The sequence below is a fragment of the Anas acuta genome, chromosome 3 (assembly GCF_963932015.1).
Source record: "Anas acuta chromosome 3, bAnaAcu1.1, whole genome shotgun sequence".
Lineage (NCBI taxonomy): Eukaryota > Metazoa > Chordata > Aves > Anseriformes > Anatidae > Anas > Anas acuta.
In genome coordinates this window covers 57,065,547-57,089,603 of record NC_088981.1, presented here as the reverse complement: position 1 = coordinate 57,089,603, position 24,057 = coordinate 57,065,547, and the positions used below count along the sequence as shown (strand labels likewise).

The 24,057-nt window shown below is 36.1% G+C and overlaps 2 long non-coding RNA genes across 2 annotated transcripts in view; one reads left to right on the top strand and one right to left on the bottom strand.

Moving 5' to 3' along the window:
* Positions 1-653: 653 nt before the first annotated feature.
* Positions 654-24,057, bottom strand: part of LOC137854171 (uncharacterized) — a 61,322-nt gene continuing 37,918 nt past the window's right edge. Inside the window, exon 3 of the long non-coding RNA XR_011094998.1 lies at positions 654-2,863. This is a non-coding gene — a long non-coding RNA (uncharacterized lncRNA). The remainder of the gene's footprint in view (positions 2,864-24,057) is intronic.
* The window catches only part of LOC137854172 (uncharacterized), a 41,437-nt gene continuing 40,905 nt past the window's right edge, over positions 23,526-24,057 (top strand). Inside the window, exon 1 of the long non-coding RNA XR_011094999.1 lies at positions 23,526-23,905. This is a non-coding gene — a long non-coding RNA (uncharacterized lncRNA). The remainder of the gene's footprint in view (positions 23,906-24,057) is intronic.

The following is a 24,057-nucleotide window of genomic DNA, read 5'->3' as shown; positions in this document are numbered from 1 at the left end:
GAACCATTGGAAGTTAACTGTCATGGTTCTTAATGTCATCAAAACCAGATTATTCTAAGGTAATAACAGAAGTCTCTGGAAATTAAGGAGAACATTGGTGTGGTTAGATATGCTCAAAGACTGTTAACTAAATTATTATGTTACCCCATGGGGATTTTTTGTTTAATGATTTGTATTTATTAACTTGCACTTTCCTTAGCTGTGGTCATCAGTGCCATCTCTTTAATAACAGCAAGGAGGGAAGGAGATAGCAAATAAGAAAAAGATCTTCCTGTTTAACACAGTAAACCTTAGACATTGGGTTAAGAAACAGATCGCATATATTAGAAGCAGAACTGATAGAAATATTTATAACAAAACCAGCAAAGTACTACTTGTAAGACAATAGAACAGTATATTGGCAGGAAAAATTTGTAAATATAATAGAAACTGTTATGTACATGAATGTTTCATTGATCTTGTTTATGTGTTGAGGTGGAGCAGTTAAAAATTAAGAAAACCCTTGAGAACTGCGTAATTCATAGCTGATTTTAAAATGTTCTAAACTGTTCAATAGCTTTATCTTGCAACATGTTGCATATGTCAACTTTTCATAGCTAACATAAATCTACAAAAGATAATGCTTTTTTATTATTTTTTATTATTATTTTTAAGTATAATAGCCAGGTTCTCTCAATTTCGAGACAATCCCAATTATTATACAGTCTTTGAAAAGACAAAGCAAGTGCATGCATCTGGATTGCTCTGGCAAGACATCTTTTTGAAATGAGGGAAACAAGCTTCTCTTTTTTAAAAACCTTTTATACTCTTGTAAAGGCAATAATATATATATATATATATATAACAGATGATACAGACTGCTCTTTACAGTCACTGTGAAGATTTATGATTTCTGAAGTTAAATATTGACTTTGGCATCATGTTGGTCAATATTTATCTCTCAGATCAATATATCTTAATATTGAATGCAACTGAAGTCACCATGCTTTCCTGTGTTAGCTCTGAATGATTGATATCAATGTGTTTTCCTCTCCCCTCAATAAATCTTTTACTTTCCTGTATTCCAGTTTGATGGAGTTGGAAGATCTTTTTGAATCAGTAAACTTTTTTTTTTTTTTTTTTTTTCATAGAGTGTTGTTCTTCTCATCAGGTTGTTTAACTACATTCCTTACTTCTTTAGAAGTTCTACTATAACTACATAAACTGCCTTAGTGTGAAAAGATTTTTCCTACTGCCTAAGTAAATACATAACTTCTGAGAGCATATTATGCTATATTACTTTCATTATGATTTTACATACCGGAAGTTCTAATCATCATAATCATCCTAATCAGTATTAGTGCTTTTTTATTACCCCTAAATTTCTATCTTAACATTTGCTTTTCTGATTCTCAGTGTTGTCCTTCAAATACTAGTTATTTCACAACATAACTGAAAATTCTAGTTTATTTAAAAATTTAAACATTTAGTCCCTTTTAGTAAGTTTATGTGTCAGATTTTTATTATCTTTATTTCCCCAGTACAACTCAGTTTATGAAGAAGTTAAAGACATGATTACAACTAGCTTTTCATATACATATATGAAATCATAACACTGAAATTATTGTGTTAGAAAGACCTTTGGGGCTAATTGAACAAACCTGCTTTACTGAGTCCAATTAAAATTGAAGTTCCCAGTGTACTCTTCTGAACATGATATGTAGACACTCATTAAGGCAAAAATGGGTTGCTGGCTACCCTCCCTGTATTATCCTTGCCCAAACCTTTAAAAAGATCCAGTCTCTTTACATAAAATATGCATGTATGTGTTATTTCCTCAACTATAGTCTTACCAATAGAAATGTATGATTATATTTCACTAAAATATATAGTCCTTTCTACTTTCAAAGTCTAAAAGAAACCCCTTTCTCTTGTTCCCCTATGTGAAATGCTGCCTATGTCCTGACCATGTTGTGCCTGTAGCAGCCCTGGCACCCCGCTGCCCTGCAGTCCTTTTTGAGGGGCTCTGTAACAGAACCAGCCCCAGCATCATGTGCTACACTGTGAACCCAAGTGTCATTCATCTACTCAGTCTTTGTTCAGTGTTGCTATTTTCCTACTGCACAGCTCCAAGCTTAATCAAGGGATGGTAACCTAGATGGTCCATGCACCCATTTCAACTCCAAGAGTAGACATTTGATTCTAAAAGATCCTAATTTTTCCACAGTGTAATTTTTTCAAATGCCTGAGACTGTAAAATGTCTGTATGAGTAGTGCTCACTCTTGAACAAAGCGGAGTAGGAGTTTTGATAAACAAAGTTTTATTCTTGCCACTGGGAAAAGCTAAAAGAATTCCTAATATTAAATAACAAAATGAAGGATACTGCCAAATCATCAGCTAAGCCTTTTATTTGTTGCTGTTGCATTCCCATGTGAGGGCTGCACCCAACAGGATAAAATAGCTCCCTTCTACTTTTACTGACAGTGTCATGGAAAAATTGCCAAACAGAAACAAAGACCCTTCTTCCACTTCCGCCTTCGGACATAAACAGCTGTACTGCTGCATGTAATAAATTATCAGAATGGATGAAAATCTTCCTTTCCTTCACTATTTTCTTTAAAATGATTTCAGAGTGCTCAGAGGAACACAGCCTCTTTCCCTGTCTGAGAAACAGAGTGAAAATGGCTTCTGATGACCTTCTACATTATTTGGGTAGCTCAGCTAATTAGGGACACAGCAGAACTCCCTTGTGACTTGCCCTATCATGATCTTTCCCAACTAAGACAGTTCAAGCTCTGAATGCACCAGAAAAGAGCTGCTCCAGGATGTTCTTTGCAGTTTAAGAGAAGTACATTTTCTTCTGTTTGGATGGAAATGCAGTGTCTGGAAGAAAAAAAAAAAGAAAAAGTAATTCACCAGTACATTTGTGAACAGGGAGTGAGACTGAGCATGTGTTTGAAGGCAAAATGCAAGCAGTTGTATGTCTTACTCCTTATCATTTATTAAGGTCCAATTACTCTCTAGTAGCTTTTTTTTTTTTTTTCTTTTTTTTCTTTACTTCCTTTCAATAATTTTCTTTACTTCTTGCTTTAAACTCTGGTGTAGTATTGATGTGCACAGCTCTGAATCTGCAGAACTTCAGTCCAGGAGAGCCTGCATTTCCCTGGTGGGTGAACAGACTGTCCTTATTTACAGTGGACTGTAAAAAATTGCAGCAACTGCACCAGAAATGCTTTAAAATGTCAGTACCAAGCAGCTGATAAATGAGGGTTTATTAGCTTTACTTGGTATTATTAACATGAGTACTATTTCTATTAATGATGACATTGATGTTGACTTTTACAAGTAGGAGGGAATCAGGTTTGAAGGTCTTGTACAGTAAAAATTCTTCAGGCTGTTTAGAAGCAGCTTGTGAAGATCAGTAAAGAGTTTCTCAGCATCATGCAAAACTTCCAAGCAAGGCAATCTGGAAGCATTGTCTAAATGCTGGAATAATGATCTATCTAATGGTACAGCTTGGTATAATTAATTATTTCTCAGATCTCTAAGAAAACAGGACTGAAAATACTACTGTCCTTGCAGTTCCTTCTAAAGCAAGATGGACAAATCTTGCTCTGCCACTGAAATGATGAGGATAACAATGCTAATGGTAAGCGGGGATGCACGCCTTCATCCTCTGACACAGCCTGCTGGGTTAAAACACCCCACTTGAAATGGCCTCTGACTCCTTGTCTAACTGAAGCTGACTTGAGTGAGACTGAAGATGATGTTAAGATCCTTGAAAAATTGTAGAGGGAACCTCTCAGCCAGTTTTATGAACAAACTGTATTTCTTCTTTCTCAAGTCCACTCAGCAATGAAAAAGAAATTCCTTGGTTTTGTCCTACTAACAAGAGATCAAATTTGCAGCCACTTAAAACATTTAGGCACATGTGACAAGCTTCCAAGTCCTGCTGTTGATGTTAAGAGGGTCCTAGCAAATACTAAGATGTTCTGACTGTCAGATAGGGTGATGAGGCTGGAAGGACTGATCTGAGAACAAATTACAACAATCAGATATGTTTAGCTTGGGTAAACAACAGTAATAGGCTGGGAATGCTGACAAGTTTGGAGAAGGCTGTAAACATCAGCAAAAGCAGTGACATAACTCTGAAGGTTCAAGTAGATTCCGCTAAGAGTGAGGGCTTGTTTACACCAAGAAATTCACTGGCATTATTATGCAGCATAATTATACAGCATAATTGTAATTGTAATTATCCTGGAATTATTCTGAAGGAAGAGAGTCCACATGGGGAGTCATACTGATATAAAGATACTACTAAATTTCCCTGAGTAGACCAGCCTTAGTAAAAGAAAGTATTCTTTTTGTGCAAAGCCTCTGTGTGCTATCATTACTAGTACCACAATGCAATGCAAAACAGAGAATGTAAATTACAGCCATTTATTTCTTTTAGTTGATTTTAACTATCCATTCCAAGAACTGTCCACAGAGAGAGAACCCCTACCAGCACTGGCGTGTGTGACGCATATTCCCATTTCATATGAGGAGTCTTTGCAACTTTTCTGCCCCTTTATTCACCCAGGACTGTGTCTTGCTCTGTAGTTTAGCTCAGCTAAGTAGCTTGCATGACAATAGCTCACTGTCTGTCTCTGTGGCACTGTCATCCACAGATGTAAGGCACTTGTGATGAGGTTGATTTACTCCATCCTATTGCTGTTGTGTCATTTTCTAATAGGGTTTGTTTTTTCATACTTCGCTAGATTTCAGTTAACAAACTTTCATTTTCCTTTGGGAAGCTATATCGTATGCCTAGGCTTGTCTATGTAAAATGTTGTTCTGTGTTAATATTACCAGAAGAGCCGAATGATACATTCTTCTACGTGTGAGTTATGGACACTCCTATAAAACCACATTCATAAACCATTTGCATGACTTCATTTGCATGTCCTCTGTGGCCATTTCATTGGACTGGAGAACAAGTTTAAATGTGTTTGGCCTCAGTGAACAAAATCTGTCACTCCCATGCTACTCCACAAGCAATGGTGCCACTGGCTGAGGAGGGATAGTGAGGCTTCAGGATAGTTGGAAAATGCCTTGCAGTGTAAAAACACTGTAAAACACACAGTAGATGTATTCCTATGGTTTGTTTAAGATTTCATGCTGAGCTGTCCAGAAGAATTTAAATATTTGAAGGAAGGTTCAGAAAGCAAACAGTATGGCAAGGAGTTGCTGTGATAATTAGTTTGAATAGTAACATTGCTGCTCTTGACTAGCATTTTTTACTGTCTTTTCAACAGAAAGACATTGCCATAATCTTTGTTTTATAGATGACGAGCAAAGAGGAGATATGGCTTACTCTAAGTCCTATACCAGATTCTAGCTGAGAAAAGCAAACCAGTTTACTGAGTTCTTGGACAGGTACTGCCAGGAGACCATGCACCAAGAACAATTTCAAACTGAGATATATTTTAAATATTTTAAGAATCTGTGTGGTTGCATGGTGAGGGGAAGCCACCCTCACTGTTGAAAGAAAAGGTTGGAAACGGATAGTTCCATTGAAATGGAGAATTTTAAAATGCAGATGACAGTGGGATGGGTGAAATAGATCATTTCAGAACTGTGCTTTTCTATGGCTGTCTTTTTCTGTTCTTTGTTAATACATAGAGTTTTGCAAACCTGAGTGTTCTGCTTCCACATTGCTTGTTCTTTGCTCCTTTATTTAAAATGACACCTACCTCTTATACATTTCCATACATACAAGATAAAGAATGACTTTTATTTTTGTCTTCAGCTTGTCACTGTGAATTTCTTTTGTTTTCAATTGTGCTAAGAAAAAACACCAGAAATAAGATAACTTTTATCTATCTGTAAAGTCTAACCTGCCATACACCTCAGATCCAAACGACCATCTCAAAATCAGGGAAAGAATGACCAGACTTTATTTTCAAATTTTTGTCATTTTCCCTTTAATTTCTATATCACAGTCTTCCTCTCCCAAGAGGAAGAGTCATAAATGTTAGAGTCTTATGTTAGAGTCATAGTCTTATGTTAGAGTCATAAAATGATTGAAGCATCATCTGGAAAGCACTGTGGCATGTATGACCTCATATCCACAGACTGTGCCTGTGTACCATGAACAACACGTGGAGGATTGGTTATGAATGAGATTTTAAAAGGCCAGCAGGCTGATCGGTTGAATGTAATTCTGGGGAAAAGCTCAGGAGAGTGGTACCACCCTGTTGCACCACTGGATATCATAGCACTTAGCTCTTCTGCATGGGATTTGCTGAGAAGTATGTGTCCAAACAGATGGGACAAAAGGCATGGGAAAGGTTTTGACTTTATCTACTATCCCAGCGAGCAGAACATTCCCTTAGGATGCAGGAGGCCAAGGTTTGTCTTTGTTTCTTCCTTAAGAAGACCTGAGTCAATCTCTTTCACTTCTCAGAATAGTCATTAGCATCAAGTGCTTACAGGAGACTTCCTCTGGTGGGCCTAATAGCCTTATTACCCTCCTCATATTTCCTTAATCACACAGCTGTTTAAAATTAGTTTATCCTCTGCAAAGCACATCAGTAGAATGAAACATCTTCCAGATTAAGGAGCAACTACGTGAGATTTAGAACTGTCTTCATGTGGACAGTTAGACAGTTCTGCAGATTTATCCCTTCCTATAAAACTGCTTGCCTTGTCTTTAATTCTAGCTCCATCACTAATGTGTGGGTCTACCGTTTACTAGCCCATATTGCAGAATTCTCCTTTATCTGAGCCATGATTTCATTTACAAGTAGCCTGACTTTTAAAGACACCATGTCTTCATTGTTATGTTAAGTTAGAGCCACCACTGGTTTATTCAAGCTAACACACTTATTCCAGAATTTGAACAGTCCTTAAACCAGGTAAGCAGTTTGAACTATATGCTCCTCTGAACAGCACAGGTCAATGAGCTCAGCATCTTCTATGTTGTGTGTTGACTGAAAAGGAAACTGTGCAGTATAGACAATATCAAATTTAAGAGTTCTGTCAAATTTTCTTCCTTCAAAAAAATGTCTTCCTTCAAAGACAAGCTCAGATTGTCAGTGTTTTACACACACAAACCTTTGTCCAGAAATGGGAAGAGTTTTTTTCCCAGAAAATATAAAAATCACAGTCTTAGGTGGGATTCAGGTGTTTCAGAACACTTCCTTAATTCAGGCTTTACTAAAAGTACTTATGTGCTGAAAATTCAGGAGAACTATGGCAATATGTTATGAAAAAAAGATTTTAAGTTATGCTGCTTAATATTACTAGTAATAGATTTTGCTGTGGGTAGGAATTTGTCAATCAAATCTCCTGTCCTAAATGCTAATTATTGTCATATTTGTCACTAAGAAATTCTGTTATGAGAGTAGACAGTTTATTAGTTAATATGTTCCAGAACAACACCAATCACACTTGAAAATAAATGTTCAGTAGCACAATGAAGAACTATGCAGTAGCACACCTACTGCACGTTTATGTTTCTTGATCTTCAAAATTTTTTTATGCTTGGATTCTCTGTCTTTTAAAAATGAATATTGTGTTAATAGAAGATGTACATTTGACTGTCCTAGGGAATTATGTCCACTTTAGTGAATGAGTTAGTAAGGTATGCCTTCTGCATGTGAACTAAATATCATTGTTTATAAAGCCCTGCAAATATGATTTTTTATGGTGAGAAGACCCATTTGCAAACTGGCTGTAATTCTGACCTTGATAAAATTTTATGCAGCAGTGATCTCTTGCCCTCCTAGGGCAACTCAGCCTGGAGAAGAGGAGGCTCAGGGGCGACCTTATCGCTCTCTACAGATACCTTAAAGGAGGCTGTAGAGAGGTGGGGGTTGGCCTGTTCTCCCACGTGCATGGTGACAGGACGAGGGGGAACGGGCTAAAGTTGCGCCAGGGGCGTTTTAGGTTAGATGTTAGGAAGAGCTTCTTTACTGAAAGGGTTGTGAGGCATTGGAACAGGCTGCCCAGGGAGGTGGTGGAGTCACCATCCCTGGAAGTCTTCAAAAGATGTTTAGATGTAGAGCTTAGGGATATGGTTTAGTGGGGACTGTTAGTGTTAGGTTAGAGGTTGGACTCGATGATCTTGAGGTCTCTTCCAACCTAGAAATTCTGGGATTTTGTGATTCTGTGAACTTTACCACTCTTCAAAAGTTTGAAATTTGTCTCAGCCTGAAATTTTACCCTCAAGCTCTAAGTGTGCATCCACTTGATGAAAGTCTTGTATAAAGAAAGACTTTCTATTTATAGTACAGTAGAGTAAGGTAGAGTAGAGTAGAATAGAGTAGAGTAAAACAGAACAGAACAATTCAGCTGGAGGGGACCTTCAAAGGTCATTTAGTCCACTCGTCTGGCTAACCAAATGTTAAAGCATATTAATGAAGGAATTGTCCAAACGCCTGTTGAACACTGACAGGCATGGGGCATTAATCACCTCTCTGGGAAGACTGTTCCAGTTTTTGACAACCTTCGCAGTAAAGATTTTTTATTTCTAGTGTTTTCTGCTTACTCCCATGTACCTCAATAATTATATTAAGACTAACATTGAAGGAGTGAGCATTTCCTCATGCCTACACATTTAATGTTAGGTCCCATTTATACCAACATATGCTGTGTTTTAATGAAATCTTGCTGATCATAGCTCTAGCATTAATATAAATCAAGGGTCACACATATAAATTAACTACGGTATTTTACCACCTTGTGAGGCATCAACTACCATCAACTTGTTGATAGTTTAAGCACATGTTCTGAGTCTACTGTTTGTGAAATATATATTCTTTAGTTCAGCCCTAGCGACTGTGAGCTAATTTGCATTATCATGCATACCACTGCTCAGCTGATGGGAGGTAACTTGTGCAGCCATAATTTCATCATGTATTTATATCTCAATTTTCATCTCATATCTTCCATAACTGGTAGAAATGCTGATACCAGTTAGGGAGAGGTTTACTAGCTGAGAATGATGTAACATTTTGTAGTCCTGTATGGATAAAAAGATTGAAACCACCAAGACTTCATTTAGTTCACCCTTAGCTGTCAGTAACACTTTTAGTCATCAATAACCTGAGCTAGACTGTAACCTCTGTGGTAGGGATTGTCACTTGAGTACAGTGTGCACTGATCAGACCCTTTGGGTAGTGACACTATATAAAAATAATTTCTGCTTTATTCCACTCAGATTTTCTCCTTGTAATACTACAAATCTCCTAAAGCATTCAGAATCTAGCTTTCTTTTCTGAGTCTACATCACTAGTTGTTTGTGCTGTAGATTATGATGAAACATATTTACATATATGGACCATATGGTAAATTTCACATTTCAATCAACTTGGTATGAAGAAAATCTGTCTGAACTGTGTTTAATATCTGTCCTTTTTTTCCCCCCTCAACATCAGTCCAAAACCACATGACTCCAATTAGTTCCTATCTCAAACAGTTTATTGGCAGCAATCTGTTCTTAGTATTGCCAAAATACATAACACTGTTGCAAGTCCCATGATTTTTCATGGTTTTCTTTACTATTCAAAATTCAGATGAATACCTTAACATTACAATGAGATGAAAAGAAGTGAAAATTACCTTTCAACTCAGAAAAACAAAACAAACCAAAGCTTGGATCTAATTAACCTTGGCAAGAAAAGAAATCACTGAGAATTAAAATCTCTCCAACTCAAAGCGTCCAAAATAAAGCCCTCTGAAGTCCTAACAAAACTCTTGCAATAGGATTTAACTGGTACATCAGTGTTGCTCGGGCTGATGTTGATGCTCTGTATGGAGACTAATTGTACCCTCCAAAATGAGGCTTCCTGCCAAATACATACAGTCTGTAATATTTATGTCTTCAAGTCCTGAAAATCCTGGAAGTTCTCTGCTTGCTCCCCTCTATCTCATAGAATTAGGTTAAGGCAAACATAGCAGTGTGTGAATATTTCCTCATGCATGGAAATTTACTGACATTTTAAGTTCCAAAATTTATGTAGGACAAAGATTTCTGGGGCTCTGTGTTCATTCTTCACTCTATTGTCATTGCTGTAAAATTTTCAGATTTAAATAAAGTTAGCACTGAAGTTGCCTGGAAATTATAGTCAGCTTCCCCCAAGGGAGCTAATAACCAAGACAATATAAGCAAGTCCCCAGAGTCTTTACATTATATCCTAGAGATGTGCTTTGATGGCTTGCATCAGTAATAAGAATGAGAATTAGGGACAGGATTTTTAATGTCTCCTTTAGGTAACCAGAGCATCAGATTACATTTCAGTTTTAACACAGGTAGGATCTGTTCCAACTATGAAAAGAACTGCCATTTATAAGTACTTTAATTGGACTTCTCTGGTGACTAAATGACTTTGGGGAATGAGAGAATAAAAACAAGGCTAAGAAATCAGATGATATTTGAAATAACATTAGTAGCTCCCCATACTCTGCAAACATATCAACAAAACACTGTAGAGGTTGTATCAGGGTACAGACAGAAGACAGAAACTTTACCCTCTGGCCCAGACAGTTTCATGAATCAGATTCAATGTTGCAATCAGAATTGTAGCACCTGCATTCAAAATCTATATAGAAGGCACAAGAATGGTATGTCATAGAGGTCTTGCAGGCTGGGACCCTCAGCCAGTAAGCTTTGTTGAAAACAACAGCAGATTCATTATCTTCAATACATTTTTTTACATATGACTATTTTGCTAGATTCAACAGCTGTATGAGTATCTTTACCATATTTCCTCAACATCACTCCAGGTATCAGAAGTTGAAGGTTCTCTGCAGTCTTAAGCCAAGCCTCAAGTTATGCTTCAAAAATAAAAAAAGTAGATATAGAGTGAGAGGGGCTTGCAGGATCATCATTACTTCTGCCACTGTTTTCACTTTGCAGCATGCCTTGAATACCACATGCTTCACTGTTGGGTTCCTCGGTACTTCCATAAATGGTGGGAAGAATAGGATGAAAAAATCATTATATTCCATTTTGTTTCAGGATTGCTGAAAGTTGAACAGACAATATAGAATCACAATTGTTCTAAGTAATAATTCCAGATAAAGGCTTCAAGGTCATCTAGCAAGAGTAGTGTAAATTTTAATACCTGAAAATTACCTTTTCTCCAGGTATCTTGCTAGGCCTGATGGTTCTTTCTTTTAAAAGTGAAATGTATTTGTGAAAATGGAAGAACTCTGGTATCAAAAGTGAGAAAACTGGCTCTGGACACTAAAGTGGGTTTGCCTGGCCAACGAGTTGTGTCTCATCTCATAGGGACTGCATTCATATGTGAGAAACCCTGTTAGATTTGTTTACTCCATCTTGTATAACATAAGCATTTCTAGCAACTGAAGATAGTGAAAGAAATTCATTACTATTGAAATGTTCCATGAATGCAACCAATTTGTATATGTTGCATGCCGCATGTTTTTGGTGAAACTGATTTTGGAAATAGGTGCTCTGTTTTATTTTCCAGATCTGCTTGGATTTCTGCTACAGTGCCTTTCTAAAGTTACCAAAATGAGTGATTCAGCCCTAACCTTACATGTTTTACATAATTACCATTTATATTTTCTAAAGCGGCCTTTGAAGGAAAAAAATAACTGTATGAAAACTGTTCTAGAGGAGAAAATATACAAATATTCTCCAAGTCAGCAAAATAGTTGTAAACTCTCAATGAAGTGTTATTCTGCAGGGACATCTACAATTTTATAGGATGCAATTTCACAGTTCAGGCTTGGTTTGCCATGCGTGGAGAGTAGGCTGATTGCATCAGGTGGTGGAGCATTATCAAGTCATTGTTAACTCATTGCCACGGAGGACATAAATGGCTTTCCCCACAGCAGTCACTAACAGTGACAGAGTCAACTAGTATGGCCAGTCTGATATGGGTAGAGGGAATGTTTTCCAAGCTGAAATCTGAAATGAAAAATATAGATTTTTTTTTTTTTAAATAAGATCTTAGGATTTCTGTAGCAATTACATGCTATACAGGCTATACAGTTCAACAGTAATGTCTCTCTCCTGTCCTCTCCAGCTGCAAGGCATTTGCTGCCTTACCACTCAAAATACTTTACTGTTTCTTTTTAAATTTCTTTTAAAATTTCTTTTTCACTCCCACCCCTCTAAATATCTATTAGTTATGCCACTGGCAAACTTTGACCCTTTTTGCTAACTACCAGTTCCAGTAATTCTTGTATTCTGAATCTGTTTTTAGCAGGAAGTTCCCCAACCCCTGACCCACTCCGTATTTACACACTATCTTGCGTTTATATTACACTATCTTGCGTTTATATTGATCCATAAATCTGACGAGATGGATTAATTTAAATAATAAATAGATATCAGAGTAAGCCAGATGTACCGACTTGCAAGTTTATATTATTCAAATACAGATATTGACATATAGACCTACTGTAACGAATCATCGCATTTTTACAAACTGGATAGAACAAAATATAGCAGATGAATCTTAGGAGATGAATATTATGTGCTGAAAAAAACAAGTTATTCCCTTAAACTTCTACCTGACAGGAATTAATGATAGGCTGATACCAACCTATTATTATTATTATTATTATTATTATTTGTCAAAAACAATATGGGGGTCAGCTTTTAGGTTTATCATGGAAATGGGACGTTGTAATTTTTTGCAAGATCTTTTGAACATACTTAGGGTAGTTTTTCTTCTTGCTAATATTATTGGTTTATTTATCTACCTTTGTTCTCAGTTTTCCTCTCTATAGCCCAGCAACATGCCTAGCATCTATACATACATTTAACACAACATTGTAAATATAGTCAAAAGCTGCCAGTTCTTAAAGCGGTGTTCAAAACTTCTAGACCTCAGTTAATCACCTTATTATGGGCTTGGGGCTAGAGGTGTTTCCAGTGATTCCTTCTGTGCCAGATAGAGCAGTGATGCTCCTGTAGGGCTCCCCTGCCACCAAGGAAACAGATAGGTAACTTCTGTGACTGCATTAGGTCATGAAACATCAGGGAGGCAACAAAACAAAATAAAGATGATTGGCTAATAAAGGAAATAGTGTGTATAATATTGCAGGCAGGGAGAATGACCATTTTTGAAGGTGGCATGGGATGTATAAAAGCAGATGATAGAGGATATTCATGGAGACCAGAGGACCACCCAAACTTTTCACAATAGTAATAACAATAGGAACTATTAATGATATTTTTGTTAGCAGATTGTCCAAGGCAAACCACAGCTTGACACAATTCTATAGGCTTTGATGGACTAGCCAGTCTACTTAGGGAACAGTTGTCTCTGAGGAAGCAATTGCCTGGACAGATGTGCAATTGATTGCAGAGCTCTTCTTGCAAAATACAGAAATTTGATTATGTTCTGGAAGTGCTTTAATTTGGAAATAATTCTGAAGAAAGTTACAGTGATATTGTAGGGCACAACCCATTGGGGTGTTCAGCAAAAAAGTGGCTACCTGCTGCTCAATCTTTCTGACAGTAAGATACTAATGAGAATAGATAGAAGCAGAGTAGATGTCAGGATGTCACATAACATGGAGGAATATTGAAAGGGTCAAGGCAGGGCATAACAATAGCCACAGCTGGCTGGGCCAAAGATCTACCTAAAGCACTATCTGACTGACCAAATGTGAATACCAACTTTTTTATGAGTAATAGGCAATTCTATAGTTTCTGAACTTCCAGCAAGCTGTAACTCATGTTTTTCTCTAACCACGGGTATTATCTCTGTGCTTAATAGCTTTTAATGACATGTTATTCCAGTAGTCTAGTTAACTATGTTTGGAAACCATGAATCACGGTATGCATAATAACCCGTGTCAATAAGTGGCACACTTTAACTGTACTTTGGAATAAGAAATATCTCATTTTGTTCAAAATACCACCATAGATTTTAATTTGATTTTTCCTAATTCTTAATAGGCATAACTGTTGCAGTCACATAACCTTCAACTGTATCTTGACAGTGCACTTTCAACTATGCTGTCACATGATTAATATGGCTTAATTGTAAAGGTTTGGCAGAATATTAGTTTTCTCAGTATTGGTAAGCAGTGAAGGCTCCAGAGCCCTTGTTGGTCCACTGTATAGTGATGTATATTAATCACCATCAGACAACATCAACAGAACAATATTCCACTACTGAGCAGCAGAAGACAAAGGCAGATTTCCAAACAAACCACATCCCCAGGTGGACCCAAAAAGTTTCCCAGAAAGTTAGTTTTAATTTTGGTAGCCAATTTTACCAGAATGTCACCAGAAATCTGAGATTTGTTAGAAAGTATGACAAAAATTGTTTTTTAGTGGACTGAGAGACTGTTTACATTTCCACACTACAGAAATATTATGGAAGTGGGAAATACATACAATTAATTTGGAAGTTTCAGTTCTCAGTTTAGGCTGTAGTTGAGTATTCACCTGATTCATATTTAGAAACCTGTACCAATGTTTAGAAACTATCTGATGGCATTCACATAGCTGTACTCACTGGACAGACTTAGAGATTTTCAGACACAATTTTATTCAGTTAAAAAGAAATATTGCTGCTGTGGAATATTGAGGTAGGTGGTTGAACTAGGTTTTCTTGGAATTGCGTTGTTTATATGGCTTGTTTTATGCTAGCAAGTGTTCTTGTATTGAGGAAAAAACAAAGTACATTCAGTTCCTATTCACCCTATTCATGCCATTGATTTTATAGACTTCTGTCATGTCGTCCCTCAGGCATCCATTTTTTCAAGCTGAAAAGCCCCAGTCTGATTATCTGTGTCTTGTATAAGAATTATTCCACTCATTTGATTTCCCATATTTCCCTGTTTTGATTTTTTTCCAGGTCTTGTATTTTATGATAGGGATCCAACACATCATACTACAAGCAAAATGTCAGTCACCATACATTTTAATTTAATAACGGAATAATAACATCTTATGTTTTGCTCTCTCTGTCTTTTCTAACAATTCCCAACACTTAACACATTTTTACTAGTCCTCCTGATCAGCAAATTGTCAGTTTTATCTGCCATTATTTGATTAGCTGTATCTATGATCTGTTATCTGTGATCTACATAAAACCTCAGATACAACTGCTTTTACATTCATCCCTTTTATGAGTGATGTGATGGACTTTGGTGGCATTACGAAGGTCTGTAAGAGCTTCAGGATCATATGCTGTGTTAAATGAGAATCTATTTGTCACAACCACTGGCTATATGAAATACACGAGAAGTCTCATGGTTAGTTGTCCTGTCCCTACACCTATCTTCTCCTACATAACTAAAGCTCAGACAAATCTTCGATCATCAAGATATGCTTCTTTTTCAAATGTTTTGTGTCACTAAAGATCATATTTTATGCTAACTAATATGATATTCATATCATATAGTTCATGATATTGAGTTGAAATGCTCTTAATTCTAGATGAGTTCCATCAGAAGAATGATTTCAAGTGAAGTTGCTCAGAAGTTTTGAAATCATTTGGATCTGAAGTTCCCAGTGAGACTGGGAAAAGGATAAAGTTGAAAACGTGTGAGCTGAAATCAAGAAAAAACAGGACAGATAACCTCTCCATGACTGCAATGTCTTGAGTTTCAATGAAATCTAGTGAAAACGAGTTCAGCTAGTTTCCAAGTCCTTTACCTGCAACAGTACCTTCAGTACCAATTCTATTTTAATTTCCTTGACTTGGGTTTTATGGTTCATTGTGTAAGAACGAACGAAGATTTATTTTGTCAGACATCCAACTGAAAACTATTTTTCTTATTATTCAACAGGAATTGTTCCTCTATTAAAATATAAGATACCACTATGTTTATTTATTGCCCATTTTTACCTCTCACAGTTCTAAAACATGATAACAGTACTTGCTGCTTTGGTAGAAAAAAAGAAAAAAAAAAGCTAAAAGATGGAAAAGTATGTTTCACTAAAGAGAGAGTGTTGAATAGTTCTCAAATTTGCTCTAGTTCAAAACATTAGATTCAGAAATCCATTATTTTGGAAGAATACAGTGGAAAACTGACATCTTTGTACCAAATATGCAAACAAAATTTTCCAAAGTATTCAGGTGAAATAGGAGGAAAAACTCTGTTGACTCAGGATCCTTTGAACTTGTAGGTCCTAAGGTAGGACTGAAAACATTACAGCTGTAGCTATGTGAACTGAACACAGTACAAAACACTTGCGCGAAGAACAATCTCTGAGTTATAACTGAGTCTAGCAAAATATCTCTTGGAATTTATAAACCCAGTCACCTTAAATTTTCTTTTGAGTCACTGCACACCTATGGTCAGAATTATTCGTTATTGTGGACAAATGAGAGATCAGAGGATGACAAATTTAGGACCTTTAGTTATAGTGAGGTTTCCCTTTGCGTTTGAGCAGGCTCTGAGAATATAATGCTCATGAAATACATGTAGATAAGTTAGGAAGTATTGCTACGAATCTCCCTAAGTCATAGCTGAACCATCTTTGTGGTGTTACCACAATGAAAGATTAATGGTTCTCAGAAAGAGAAATCCAGCAGAGCCAAAGTAGCTAAAAAATTAGCTGGGTGGTGATCCAGTGTACGTATCATATGTATGAACCAAGAACTTTTCCAGTCTGAGTTTTAAGAGACAGAAGGAGGAAACTGATTCTATTTTCAAAGATTTTTTTTTCAAAGGTTTTTTGAACTGAAAATAACTATTAGAATGGGGATGGCTGTGGAGAACTGCTGTACTTTTGGATCCTATTTGGAAATTAACTGTGGGACTATTTTTTAACTCTTTAGTACTGTCAGAAAATTTTCTGTTTTTGGGTACAGTGATGCAAAGAATTGTTGTTACTAGTGAAAAACCATTCTGGAAGAGCCCAGTCAGGAACTTGGGCTCAGAATACATGTAGATACATAGAGATGAAGGTTAGAGAGATTGTCTGCTCAGGTGCAAATCACTAAGGTAATATAGCCCATGTTGAAATTTTCAGAAATACATACCTGAGATTTCAGGGAGCTGCAAGACTGAGGTCACTCCTTGAGGGAGGGCAAGGCAGGAGCTAAGGATTAACCTCCATATAGGCAGGATACTCTCTAATAGGATGCTATCCCACAGGGTCTGAACACAACCTGGAGATAGTTGGCAGGCTCCATCAGGGCAAGACCTAGGGATGCTTTTGGGGTCCTGATATAAGGATGCTACCATCTGAACAAAAGCTGTCATGAGTCTAAATCTCACTGTTTTTCCTTTTAAATTATTTACTCTTGTATGGATTCAATTTCAAACCACAGATGAAACATCTGAACATTGGTGACAATTTGTATTTGAATCCAAAGACCCTTATCACCAAGGGCTGGTTATTTGGAAGCAGACTGGAATTTTGTGCTTTGTTGCATCTCTTCAAAGCAAATTGTATCCATGTATCCTCAGGCAGTTCACAAATGGATGTCACTTAAAGGATTCTTGGTTTCAGTGGCAGCTATTCATGGTATCACAGGATGACAAAACCGCTACCCAGTCCTTGTTATTTAAGTAGCATACTGCATCACTGAGAATTTGTAAAACGAAGCAATGCCCGTTACTTCTGCATCTCTTGGAATGAGATTTGCCCTTGTCTTCTGATTCCAAACAATTAAACAAGCATGTTATTTTTAAGCAATTGATAATGCTGGCAGAAATGGGATAGGTGGTTTGGCATAACTAAAGGTGTGTTTTAGCGGAAATATATAATTAAGGCCTTGATTACTTATAATCAATAACTTTCTAAAGTGTCATAGGAGTTTTGGCCTGATTTCACTGGTTAGGAAAGAACTGTAAAGAAATGATATTACTGCACAGGTCCTGTTATATAAACTGAAGATATTAAACTGAAACAGATGTGTTGATTTCAGCTTGGCTCAAAACACACACAAGAAAGCAATGTTTGCCAAATGGAAAAGGATACAAATCAGTTGATAAAATGTTATTTTCATGCATCTCAGATAATTACAACCAGTGGACAGTGAAACAAAATTAAAACCTATAAAGAATAAACTGGCAGTAGCTGACAGTAGATGTTTCCGAGGGAGGTAAAATCCTTGTCAGTGAACCAAGCCAGTAGGTGAGTGGTACTACATAAGGAAAAAATTGCATTTTCTATGTACCCCATGACATAAGATGTAGCACTCATTTATGATGACTTACATGTCTATAAAAGGTATTAATGGTTGTAACATTAGCTTCCTTTTTAAACTATATCCATAGTATTTCACTTAATGACCTTGTGCAATACTATGTCAGTCATAAGTAAATACTTTACTTTGTAATTGGAATTTAGTGCCTTTTAATTTCCAACCTGTGTTGTTATATGATGGGACAAGTTTAATAAAAGGAGAGATTGATCAGTTTATTACTATACCAGTAGCAATTTTGTACACCTCCATCAAGTCTCCTGTTACTCTTGTCCTGTCTGGGTTAATCTCTCATCCAATATAAATACCACGTTCCCTCTACCTCTTCTCTGGACTTTATCAATCTCTGCTTTATCTTTCTTCAGAATGAGTAAAACACAGCTGAGTTCAGTATTACAAGTGAAAATCAATCATTTTTATATGGTGTTATAAATTTCCTATATTGTTTCTATCAATTTCAAAATGTAGTCTTTTAAAGTCATTTTTAAAATTTGGCATTTTTCTTTAAGTCAAGAAGTCTTTTTTGTACCTTCAGCATGGAAACAGATGCATCCAAATTTAATTTTTATTTGGCCCTTTCAAGAGGGCCAAATTTTTTTATAGCTACACTTTGTTTTCCTCAGGAGTTAGAAACTAATGAGCTCAAATTGGATAGCACTGTGTCTAGGAAACTGTTAGAGGAAATGCTGATTAGCATTAGTGAGCCAAAACCATAGCCACAATTTGCTGTTGATGGCTAAGGCAGACAGTTATTGAGTTTATCTACAAGCTAACTCTTAAATAGAATGTATTTGGCTAGCTAGATTCAATAACAGTGAATCACATTCATTCAATGCAAAGGATAGAATTAAATTTTGAGTGATGGTCTAGAGGTAATAATAGAGTGGGTGTTACTGTTTTTAGTTTAGAAATGGTTATTTTTTTTTTGAATTAGGATTCTGAGTATTAGGGAACTGTGATATGAAGACAAATCAGTAAAGCATTCGGTTGTTTAAATATGGTTTAAAAGCACTAATACGACATTCTCATGGAAATCAGTAGAAGATGGGTTTGGAAAATTTCAACAGTGACCTATCTGCATCTTAAAGTGAATAGACATGGACTTCTTGCTGTACAAATAGCAACTTTTCTCCAATGTGTTCTCAACTTGGAATATAGTAAAAAATGTAGGTCTGTATGTTAACCCCAATTCACTTTATATCTTATGACAGATCACACAGATCACCCACCCTGCCCGTGAGTTATGAAGTTATCTAGCTAGGTGCTAGATTCTGTTAATGCTAGATTCTGCCTAGATTCTGTTAATGCTAGATTCTGCCTTGCTCAGTGGAAGCAAAATAATACAGGGCTGTCTTAGGATCTCCCACTGTTCAGGAGGTCATGACTGAAAAACACTGCATGGTCAGTGATTATCCAAACAAGATTAGCATTACATTAGAACATAATATATAAATCATATATATATATATATATACACACATATACACTTATATTTTGCTCTTCTGGCTCTGAGGTTGTTTTAGCTGCATTTTTGAAGAGTTTGAAGGATTTTTGGAGATTTGTGATGGATACTCTCCAATAAAAGATATTTATATGAATGTGAACAAATATAAATAATTTGACAGATCTTATACTGTGAATCCAATTTGCAACATTTGTTTCTGTTTTGTTCAGTTATTGATTTATAGTTTCATGACTACCTACCAAATCGGTTACTTTGAGCAAAATTTTACTTTGTTGTTAATATTTGTAGTCCTACTAATTTACTTTGCCAACTTCTCTAAACCAGTATAACAATATGGAAAAAATGATTGCAAACTATTTTTGGTTAGAATTTTTTGTTGCCATGATATTGTGCTGAGAAAATAGATATCTCGGTGAGACAATTCATTAATTAATGGTACTATAAAAGGCACCATCCTTATATAATTTAGTTCTGTTTTAATAAAGACAACTTGAAAACAGCTGATCTTTTTTTGTTTAATATTGAAATATGTCACAGTAAGGCATTTTTAAGAAGATGAATGATGCCTAAAAGCTAAGTCATCCCACAGTCTCACATCTTTTTTATTTATTAGATCTATAATTAATCTTCACTTATACCAAATGTGTGTGACTCAGACACACTGACAGAGATGACAAAACATGTTGATGTTGTAGAAGATGCACTGTGACTGTTTTCCAAGGCTTGGAGAACATCCCCTTTTTCAAGCTGTTTACTCAGTAATTACAACTCACAACATGAATTACTGTTGTCCCCCCATTTTTATTTTTTTTTTTAATTATTGTTATTTTTATGTTTCATCCAGTCCTTAATGAAATTCCAGAAGCATCCCTCTTTTCAGGTTTGCTGGATTTTTTTTTTTCTGTATTTAGACAGTTAGCAAGAGTGACTAACCTAGGTAAAGAAGCTGACCAACTTCACAACTCTATTTGTATCTCCAAAACTCTGGAGGACAGAAAAGTCTTTTAATTGGTGATGTAACCTCAGTAGGAGCACATTTTTAGGAAATGAGGCCTACACTGGTGTCTTCATACTGGGCATACTAGCTCTGGTTGCCATGGTAATCTTGTAGAGCATGCTAAGTCCATTGATGTGGAAACAAGATGGCTTCTTCATTTGTTTAGCCTTAAGGAAACTTACAAATATTAGCAAATCATTAAAGGGCTAACAGACACTCAGAAGACTTGACCTAAATAAACAGCATCGTGTCAGATTACTAATAGCTGCAGAAGTTTTACTTCTGTAACTCTCTCCTGAAAGTCCTTAGTTAAAGAAGATTTTGTTACCCTAAATATATATATATATATATATATATATATAAATATATTTTTTTTTTCTGTACCTGCAAGTAAAATCCCATACTTTGAGTGTTAAGGTGGACCTCCTGTTCAGTGAGATGGATTTAGTTTGTCATTCAGTTGGCAAGGAATTTAAAAGCTGAATAACAACCAATACTTTTATGAATATAAAATCAATATTTTCTTGCCAGTTTACCGAGGAAGGATCTCCCATATTTCACAGAAAGCTTTCTGCTGGTGTGGAGTGGCTGACAAACACATGCATTCCTCATCCTCACAGAATGAGGTCTCAGTGCCATCAGCTTTGGCAAGGCTGAGGAGGGTGACACTTGTCAGGGAGAGGAAGCGTTGCATTTGAAGTTGGGTCTTTGAGGTTGGGGAAAGAGGAAAATTAAATGCAGGCATGACAAAAAGCACACTAATGAATGAACCCATCTGTTAAAAATATAGGCGGAAGTGGCAGCCAAAATTCCTAGCTGCAGATACTGTGGTGGCAGGCTCATATGGGGGAACCACAAGGTCAGTAGAAAAGTAGATAATATCTTTCAAGATTCTCAGTCAAATGGTCTGTAATTTCAAAGCAGCTGATTAGTTGGTGCAGTCTACTTCCTCAGTGCCTGTTCCCTAACAAATGAAAGATGCAGGTGAGGAATTTCACAAGTTACTGAAAGAAACATTTAAATAAAAGATTTGTTTTGGTAAGTCTTACAACATATGAAGACTTCACTGGGTACTTAACATTATTTGGAGTCTGAGTGATAGAAGAAACCAATTAACAGAGAAAACACATGGGACAAATTTACTACGTCCCTGTTTGAAATATATCAGTGACAGATACATATTTGTAGGTCCAAGTTCCCCATCTAGATCTGAATCCTTTTGTACATAAACAGAGAAACCATGCCTTTGCTTCCGTAGCTAGTTGTAAAATCTAAATGCTCTGTTTTTTGTTTTGGCTCAGCAATCAGACAGATTTCTGGTCGAAATTCATGCATGTTATTTTCCTAATCAGGGTGATTTTCTAAACTGTAGAAAATATACCAACATTGAGATTTCATTTTTAAAGTAGAAAAGCTGTCCAAGAAATGCACGATTAAATTAAATGAGATGACCTTCTCACCAAAACAAAAACTAAAACAACAGCAACAAAAACCCACATTCCAACATTTATGCTGAGTATCCGAATTGCTTGGATTCTTATTGATTATTGGAACTGTGATTCTTTCCATTTCTATTTAGTTCCTTCCCTTAAGTTCACCCGTGCGATGGAAATAATAGTATGTGATTCTGTTGTTTTTCAAGAGTATTTATTTGAAATTTCAGTAGTCAGAGCATGCATTCACTCTCCAGAGGGAATAGGAAACCTGATGGAACAGGACATATAACATGACAACCTGAATTTGTTTATTGATTTTTTTTTTCTGTCTTTTTTTACTATTTTAATACATTATGATGTAGTACACCTTATTCCAGGTATATTGCCTGTGCACATAATTGGACTTATACCTTTTTTTTTTTATATTGTTTGTCAATTAAACAAATCAGCGGCCTCTGTGATTGCTTTTCTTGGTGTAGTGAAATTACTTCACCACTTTTGGCCTAAAAATTTTGCACTGTGACACTGGCATCTCCAGCATAAAATTTCTGATGTGCTTTATGAAAAATTGTGCCAATACTTCGTCCTTAAATGACCAGTAAGATTTACAAATTGAGGAGAATAAGGAGAATTCCTGTTTGATTGTGAATGAACACAAATCAATTTGGTGTACCAAATAATCTAGTAAAAACTTTGGGTTTACAATAGAAATGTATCCAAATTTGGGGTATTCAAATAGAAAACTGCAAATCTCCTGAGAAGAATTCACGATTCTTTCATGAGAATTCTGCATTTTTTGTTTATCACATATTCCTTGGAAAGACCTGTCCTGCCTAGCCCTTGATTCTAGTTTGGAACATTTTGGATGTTCTATTTTGGAACATTCACTGAGAAAGTTAAGAGGAAGTGTGAACACATATATGAATGAGAAATGTCTCACTCCACAATTTCAACAGTGAAAGCTTAGTTCTGTCTCAGTTAAGCATTACAAAAAGCTCTGGGTGCACTGTTGTTTTCATTTTAAATAATTTATCTATCATAATAGGATTAGGTTCTCAACCATTTGGTTCTGAAAAAAAAAAAACAACAAAAAAACAAAAAACAAAAACTTTTTCAACTGTTTCCTAAGAGCTTCAACTGGATGAAAAGCACTAATAGATTTGCCAGGAAGAGAGGTTACATATTAAACACAGAGCAGGAAAGGGGATTTGAAAATGAAGTACTAATAGGAAAAGAACAATTATAAAGATAGTAGTAGAAGATGCTGGAAAAAGGAATGTGATGACTTAAAAGATGAAAAATATTTAGAATACCATTCGACTACTTTTTGCAAAGAAAGATGTGGTTGCTGGATATGGCTTTGTGCTGTGTGTAAATCTCTCATTGGTAATTATTCACCTGTTGTAGTACAGAGGAAGAGTAACATATTTTTCCCTTTGAATTGTTTTATGTCTTCATTCCTGAATGTATTCTGGAGTGCAGAGACATTGTAGAAAGTGCTCTTGAAATTCTTGGGTGATGATAACTACAATGACTGCCAGGAAATGACAAATTCTGGCTATAAGTACATAATATATGTACCATTCTTTTCTCTTTGCGTGAAGAGCTCTGCCTCTCTGTGGAGTCCTCATTGCCATTTCTAGATTTTTTTTTTTTTTTTAATGAAAATAAATTATTTTTATATGGTGGAAATGATTTGGTTTTTCACTACATTTTTGTGTGGTGGATCATGGAAATCAGAGATTTGCTTAATTAGAAAAAAGGTGATACAAAAAAAAAAGGATAAAAAAAGGAGGAAGAAAACATTTTCTGTCTGAGCAACTGAGGTTATCCCTGCAGCGAAGAAAAAAAGAGAAGGATGAAGTTACTTTATCACACGAGGACTGGGTAAGGAAACCAACCTGGAACCACTTCTCAAAGGCATCCTGAAGCCGTTAACTGTGAACTGGTTGTGAGTACTTGTCCTATTTATGCTTGGGCAGAAACAAATGAGATTTCCCACCCTGGGGGTGAGGTGGTAACAGAGCCTTTTTCTTACC